At 44.8% G+C, this 8,594-nt stretch overlaps 1 long non-coding RNA gene across 1 annotated transcript; it reads left to right on the forward strand.

Moving 5' to 3' along the window:
• Positions 1-6: 6 nt before the first annotated feature.
• On the forward strand, positions 7-1,575 carry LOC123110576 (uncharacterized). The gene is made up of 2 exons (XR_006453477.1): positions 7-930; positions 1,036-1,575. It is a non-coding gene; the product is annotated as an uncharacterized lncRNA (long non-coding RNA).
• The last annotated feature ends 7,019 nt before the right edge of the window (positions 1,576-8,594 follow it).

Below are 8,594 nucleotides of genomic sequence, written 5' to 3' on the forward strand. Positions count from 1 at the left end.
TTCATCGCGCCGCAGGACCACCCCCGCTCCAACTTCCTCCTCCCTCCGCCGCCCAGGACCCACCCTGCACCGGCAGTCACTTCCTGCCCGACGCCATAGCACCCCATCCTCTCATCCCACCCCCATCGGGCCGCTACAATCCACGCCGGAGAGACCGGATGCACTTCCTTCCCCACGGGCCCAACACACACGGGCGCTCGTCTCCACCCAATCCTGCACCTCTTCCCTCCCCACCTTCTTCCTCAGGCACGACAGCCACCCTGCCGACCCCCAGCCGCGCCAAGCGCCACCCTACTGGCCTCCTCCCCTGCTCCATCGAGCTTCCCCTCCCCTTCCCCCAGCTTCGCCCGTAACCGCCTTCCGTCATATAGTGTCGCTGCCTTCCAGTTTGAGGCGCCGCCGCCCCCCCGCTGCACCCCGCGTCAGATCCGTGAGGACCTGGCAACTCTGCGCCGCCCCCTCCACGGATATGGTGGGATCCACCATCATCTCTTCTCCAGCGCTCGCCATAGGCCACCACCAGTTTCCCCTAGATGCCGATCCATTTCATGGTGGTCGAAGCATTACATGACGCCCCTGTAGGTGGTTGCAGCAGTCCGCTTGGGTTCGTTGGAATCCATGGCGGAGGATGCCAACCAACACGACCACGAGCCCCCAATCCACCTCCCCAACATTTTGTCCGCTGACTGACGGCATCTTGTGCGGCGGCGGCCTCATCCTCCCGTACTAACTCCATCGTCTGGGCGTGCCTCCATCCGTTGTGGGCGCCTTCTTCGCCTCCCCAATTTGCCTTCGTTTTGCTGTGGCTTGGCCCCGGCGTCAGCAGCACATCACCGGGATGGTGGAGGATGGTGGAGGCACCGCACTGGACTGGGTGCTCCTATTGATGTTCATGGTTTTTACAATCAACGCAAACACAAGAGAGATGAGGTTTGCTGTCTGAAGTACGCTCATTTGATTTTGGGAGGAAAAAGTTACAGCGCACTGCAGTTTGCTATTCCCTGTCTCACGGTTCAGCTTGCTATCTTTTTGCAGGAGAAGAAAAAAGCGTCAAAGAAAGCCGGCGATGAGAGCCCAACGGGCAGTATGATGCAGTTCTGTCCACCTACGCGTGCAGCCCAGAAAAAAAATGAGCAAAACTGCAAACATCGAGAGGCGGAATACGACGTGCTCGGGATCGGCATCTGCTAGGCCGGTGCAGTGCAGCAGGCGCATGCTTGCAGACCGCCAAGACTGCCAAGACTCTATTTGTTTGTGTATGTGAAAAATGCATGCAGAGACTAATTGTTTGTGTATGTGAAAAATGCATGGAGAGACTAATTGTTTGTGTATGTGAAAAAATGCACCCAGCTGCACCCTCATGCTGTGTTGTTTTTTAATGACATAGAACATCAAAAAAACTGAACTCTGTATGTTCCCAATGCAGTTCGGCGGGCATGCTCTGCGCAGTGCATTTGACTCTTCATTTTTGCTGCGGTGCAGCTGGGTGCGATTTGGTGTGCAGTCCACCCGTGAGGGTGCTTGCAGTACTGTGGCGTGATGCTCACGGTCTTGAATAAATTTGTTTATATGAAATGCAATTTGTTTTGTGTGTCTTAAAATTCAGTCGACTACATTAACGCTTGCACTGAGTTTAGTCTCCTTGTATGTCGTTCACTTTTGAGAGTGATGCTGTTCACTTGCGCCTAGCATGAAAAATGTGAAAAATTTAGCGAATCAACAAAAAAGTAATGTGGTTCACTTCGATATATGATGTGGTTCACTTGCCCAAGTCTCAGCGGTCCACTCTCGTTTATAAAAAAATTTGAAAAAAAGACAACAAAAACTCGTATGGGAAAATTTACGTACCACAAAAAAAAATCATGAAGTGCACTTGTCGGTCTGATGAAGTGTGGTTTTAGTCTAAATAAGTGCGGTTTGCTACATCGTTTGGGAAAATTTAGGTCCCACAAAAAAGGAATCATGCAGTGCACTTATCCGTCTGATGAACTGCAGATTTTGGTCTAAAGAAATGCGGTTAGCTACCTCGTTTGGGAAATTTACGTCCCATAAAAAATAAATCATGCAGCGCACTTGTCTTATGAAGTGCGGGTTTTGGTCTAAAGAAGTGCGGTTTGGTACCTCGTTTGGGAAAATTTACGTCCCACAAAAAAGAAACCATGCAGTGCACTTGTCGGTCTGATGAAGTGCGGGTTTTGGTCTGAAAGCAATGCGGTTTTCTTTCCTCGTCCGAGAAAAAATACGTCTAAACAAAAAGAAACCATGCAGTGCACTTGCCCATCTGCTGCAGTGCGGTATTTTGTCTGAAGCAATGCGTTCTTCTGTCCGATGCAGTAAATACGACGATTTTGGTCTCGCGAAGAACAGAGTGTCCGCTTTTCGGTAAAATCGAAACTGCTCTTAAACCGTAAAGAATTAGAGAGAATGATCTACATGAGAAAGTTGCCTCTCGTCGATATCTTTACAATGGCGTATGATTTGAATTATTCCGACCAGCCGTTCGTAAAAATTTTGCGAAAAAACAGCCGCTGCCTCTCGAAGTCAGCCGTACGATTTTCAAAATTAACTAAAAATTATAAGGAATCTCAAAACCATTTCAACATATAAAAGTTGCGCCTTGTCCGTAGCTTTCCAACGGCGTATCATATGTCTCGTTTCGACAAACAGTTAGGAAACTGGAGCAAAAACAGTACCGAAAATTTCAAAAAATTTGAAAAAACAGAGTTCCGCAATTTAGTAAATTTGAAACTACTCTCAAACCGTAATGAACTAGAGAAAGATTTATATATGAAAATGATGCGCCTCGACGATATCTATCCAATGACATATCATTTGCTTCGTCCCGACAAGCGGTTTAGAAAAAAACGCGAAAAACGCTCGCTGCCACTCATCATCCACCGCACTATTTTCAAAACTTCTCTTAAACCGTGTGGAATCTCGAAAAGTGTTCGACATGTCGAACTTGCGCCTAATCCATAGCTTTTCAATGGTATATTACACGCCTCATTTCGATAAATGGTTAAAAAATTAGAGTGAAAACAGTACTGAAAAAATAACGCGTGCAGTTTTTTCCGACGAGAAGTTCGCTAGTCTCTATTACAGTGCTTGTCGTCAAAATGATGCAGTGCGCTTCTGTTGAGCGTGCAGTGCTGAAGTGGTGTGTAGAATAGTTATTCTGCTAATATTAGCAGAATAGACCGTCTGTATATATATATATATATATATATGAGTTTATGTCCTCTATAGCATTCACTTATTGCTAATTCTTCAAGTTGATTTTTCTGCTAAGTGAATGTGATCGGACCCTTCCCCCTCTATGCTAAACTCAACCCAGTCTGTTCACTAATTCTTCATGTGCATTCTATTTGAAACTCATTCAAAATCTTCACTCTGTCCTTGACAGCTGAAGAAATTGCGAACAGAACTTTTAACTTATCTAAATTCTTGGCTTTGCCGCTCAAACCGTTCCGCATCCCACGATAATACTTATCTATTCGCCCATGATCTTACACGATCGCCACCTCTCAGTACATGGGTGACACATGTCAAGCGAATGAGAAGGGCCAGGGGCAAGTTCGTCCGATTTCCTCGGGCGTACAATTTTTTCACTTCCACTATAAATACCCCCGCCTCCTCCTCACTTCGTTTTAACTCCACTCGTTCTCACTCCCGCTCGAGTTTCTCAAACCCTAGCGCCGCCGCTACTTCATCGCCGCCGGTGAGGAAGAGCTTCACTGCCTCGACCTTGTCGCCGTCGTACTCGCGCCGGTTGCATATTTCTTCACTCTGCCGCCGCCGTACCTGTCTTCCTCTGCCGAGTTAGGGCGTGGAAGATCTAAACTCACGAACTTCACATCTACACTTCCCAGTTTGTCGTGTTCTTCATCAAGGGTAACTAAAAGTTACTTTTACTGCCCTCTTTGATTCAAATGTTTTCTTGAAAATCTTCAAAGGTGTTTATTCTTCAAATCTTCACACACTGAACACCTCACATGTCATCTGCTCTTGATTCATTTCTCTAAGCAATGATTTTCTTCAAGATTCCTCAATTGTGTGGATTTTTAATCTATACAACTCTGGAACCTAAGACAAAGAACGCTTAGTGAAATTCTTCAAGACTCATCTGGTCAAATTCCTCAAACCTATTATTTTTGGAAAACCTTCTGAGAACGCATATGACCTGTCCAAATTCCTCGCAACTATACTCTGTTCACAGGTACACATGTCCGCTGCTGAATCACTAGGTTCTCATCAACTTAACTCATTTGCAGCGTTCCTCGAAGAAAAGTTGCACACCTCTTCAGAAACTTCAGTTGTTCAAATTCCTCAGCTGAAGAAAATGGCTGATGGTAAGAAGCCACAGAAGGGTGGAAAGAGGCCTAAGGTCAATACTGCTTTCGAGATCCCTGATGACATATACAAGGATTATTGCACTCCTGATGAGGCCAATTTTGGCAAGGAGGACAAAAATCAGCGCAAGGTGCGCATACAAAGGATAGAGAGGAGATGGGCACGGGAATGGAGGGAGTACATATATGTTACTCCCAAGTATATGAAGATATTCGCACTCAAAGACCTCCATTGGCACCAAGCCAATTGGCAGATCCCACCAGCCTCAAGCGTGGTGAGGATTATCCATAATGATTGTTCAGTTTTATTGCTATTGCTTTCTTCATGTCAAATACATATTCCTTCGACTATGAGATTATGCAATTCCCGGATACCGGAGGAATGCCTTATGTGCTATCAAACATCACAACGTAACTGGGTGATTATAAAGATGCTCTACATGTATCTCCGAAGGTGTTTGTTGGGTTGGCATAGACCGAGATTAGGGTTTGTCACTTCAAGTATCGGAGAGGTATCTCTGGGCCACCCTCTCGCAATGCACATCATAAGAAGCCTTGCAAGCAAAGTGACTAATGAGTTAGTTGCAGGATGACACATTACGGAACGAGTAAAGAGGCTTGCTGGTAACGAGATTGAACTAGGTATGAAGATACCGACGATCCAAACTCGGGCAAGTAACATACCGATGACAAAGGGAATAACATATGTTGTTGTAAGTGCATCTAGTGCCACCCCTAGTTGGTTTTGGAGTATTGACGACAAAGTTGGTTGAGGGACTAATGCGTTTGTGAGAATTGCAGGATAACGCAAGTCTGTGAAGGTTTGGAAGTCTACCTTGAAGACTTACCAGAGTGATTGGGTGAGGACTAAGTGACCTTAGCTCAAGGGGAATAAGGTGAAGACACGGTCTTGTGAGTTGAATCTCAGCCTCCCTAACCAGACGTACAGTTGTCACAGCAACTGGAACTGGTCCAACAAATCCTGTGTCTTCAACAAGCAACTGGTTCTATCTCTTACCTCTTTTACTTGAGTTTGTCTTCGTGAAGTCATTGCTTATCGTCTTATCTGATTGACTTCATTGCTTGACTACTATTGTTGATTGGCTTCATACTATCTTCCATCCTGATCCTACTACCTAGCTGCTATTAATCTTCGAACGTTAATGCTATTGCATATTTGATTATGGCTTGCTTGTTGTAGTTTATATTCCGCTGCATATCAATTAGGTTGTTTCCATTGTTTGTCTTTGAAACTTCCATGTTTTGAAGACTTTCAGAAAAATCGCCTACACCCCCCTCTAGTTGACAACTAGCACTTTCAATTGGTATCAGAGCAAGGTACTCCCTTGTTCTGTGTGATTCGGTTTAACCACCTGGAGTTTAGCTATGTCGACTGCAGGATTGAGGAATGTATCTTGCCCCACCTTTGACGGTCATGAGTATCCCCGGTGGAAAGCCATGATGAAGAAGCGACTCATGGCTATGGACAGCAAACTGTGGACCGTCACCGAGATTGGTCTCACCGATCTATGCAAGATGGCGGAGGCTGATGACATTCGTAAGTACACTCTACTGAACCTCACTGCGAAGGATGTCATCTGCTCCTGCCTGTCCCGAAATCAGTTCAGGAACGTCATGCACCTCAATCACGCGAAGCTAATCTGGGACCGACTTGCTGAGGTCTATGACAGTCATCTTAATCGTCATGATCCTTGGCTTGATGACTACAAGGAGTCTCTTAAAGAGATGACCTTTCCACCTGAACCGTCTTCATCTTCACCATGCCTCATGGCAGGGGGTGCTAAGGTAACTGAATGCTATCTTTCTAAAACTAGTGATGATGAATCAGGTGATGAATTTGGCCCCGGGTATGTCAAACTTGCTTCCCTTGCCACTAAACAACAAAGAGCTTTGGAAAAGATTCAAAACATGCTTAGTAAGAGCGATGATATGTTGGGCGAAGAAATGGATCAGTCAAAAGCTTTGGCTGATAGTCTTCAGAGACTTCACTCCAAGTTTGACGCCCTTCAAGATCAACATAATGCTCTCTTATCTGATCATGAGAAACTTTCTTCTGAATGTCTTCAAAGAGAGCAAGATCTTGAAAAGATAAGAGTGTATTATGAAGTTCTTCTGAAGAAGCACGATTCATTACTCGCTCAACAGACCAGTCCCGCTCAGGAAGGATTTGAACCACCATGCTTAAAATGCATTGAGCGTGATAACGCTACCTCTATTGCTGAATGTTCCACTGCTGCTACTGTTGCTCTGTCTTCAACTACTGATGTGGTAACTAACCCCTCTTCTGAGGATACCACTACTATTGCTGATGAAAATGCTAGGTTGAAGACATTGCTTGAAACAGGGATGTATAAAAGTCTGAAAGGGCATCAGACACTTTGTGATGTCCTCAAAAAGCAGATTCTGAACCGAAACCCTAGGAAAGAGGGTGTTGGGTTCGACAGGAAAATGAATGCTGATGGTTCCTACTGGAAGCCTGAGTAGTATCCCAAAACCACATGGGTTGCTGCAAAGGAACCTTCAGTGGATCCATCTACCTTATCTGGATTTACTTGTGCTAATCCTATTATCATTGATGAATCCTTTGATGCAAACTATAAACTGTTCAAAAATCAGAATGGTGAAGTGTTTGCCAGGTATATTGGTACTAACTGCAGGAATGGACCTCCTATGAAGAAGATCTGGGTTCCCAAAAGCCGCCTTGATAATCTTCCAGTGAATGTCATCATGACACCACCAGGGAAGAAGACAAACCCCAGACCAAAGGCATCATATGGTCCAACGGCTACTTACAAACACATGACTCACTTGAGTCACCCTAATGCCAATGTTTTGCAGGGAAATCATACTCAGACTCATGAATATGAGCGTGTGTCTTCAAATCGCTATATTCATAGAACTAAGAACTTTTCTGCTTATTCACATGAGTATCATTCATCTCCTGCAAGGCTATTTGCTAGGGCTTCAAAGCCGAAATTCTCAGATGCTGCACTTAGACTCATTGCTTCTAAGCCACCCCTGAAAATGTGGGTGGTGAAGAAGAATTAACTCTCTTTTGCAGAATGTGGTCTCCAGCCAGCAATCAATGGCGTCCAATATAATTGCTGGGGACCTAAAACATAAAGGGACGCATGATAAAATGACTTACTATGTATTCCACATATGAATCACTTACCTGTCATACTGTGTGCTAACTTTCATCTATGCTGTGATAATACAAGTGTGCATCAAATGCTTATGCTTCACAACATACATTGTGAAGCCTATCCTCCTAACTGCACTGTAGGGCATGTCACCAAAAGCTTCAGAATGGATTATTGACAGCGGATGCACTAATCATATGACTGGTGATCAAAGTCTTCTCATGGACTCAACCTTATATCCATCCGACAAGAGTCAAATCACATTTGCTGACACTAGTAAAGGCAAAGTATTGGGTCTAGGTAGAGTTGCAATCTCAAAGGATCAACACATGGATAAAGTGATGCTTGTTGAATCCCTTGGATTCAACTTAATGTCTGTCTCAATGCTTTGTGACTTAAATATGACTGTGATATTTGGAAAATATCGTTGCCTTGTACTAATGGAATCTGACAAATCTCTAGTCTTTGAAGGGTATAGGAAAGGTGATCTATACATGGTAGATTTCTCAGCAGGTCCAAAACTTGTCGTATGTCTTCTTGCAAAAGCTTCAGAATGCTGGCTCTGGCATCGAAGGATGGGGCATGCAGGCATGAGGAACTTGCACACTCTCGTCAAAAAGAAGCATGTCATAGGCATCGAAGGTGTCAAGTTCAAGAAAGATCATCTGTGTGGTGCCTGCGAAGCTGGAAAGATGACAAGGGCCAAGCATCCTTCGGAGATAATCATGACAACATCTCAACCCTTCGAGCTGCTACACATGGACTTACTTGGACCTACCCACTACTCCACCCTCACAACAACGGCGTGTCTCTATGGCTTCGTCATTGTTGATGACTACTCAAGATACACATGGGTGCACATAATTCTCTACAAGACTGAAGTACAATATGTCTTCAGACGATTCGGCAATCGAGCAATGAACAACTATGGCGTCAAGATCAAGCATATCAGAAGTGATAGCAGCACTGAATTCAAGAACACCGGCCTTGATCTTTATCTGGATACAATGGGAATCACTCATGATTTTTCTGCCCCATACACACCATAGCAAAATGGCATTGTTGAGCGCAAAAACAGAAC

This window comes from Triticum aestivum, chromosome 5B (assembly GCF_018294505.1).
Source record: "Triticum aestivum cultivar Chinese Spring chromosome 5B, IWGSC CS RefSeq v2.1, whole genome shotgun sequence".
NCBI lineage: Eukaryota > Viridiplantae > Streptophyta > Magnoliopsida > Poales > Poaceae > Triticum > Triticum aestivum.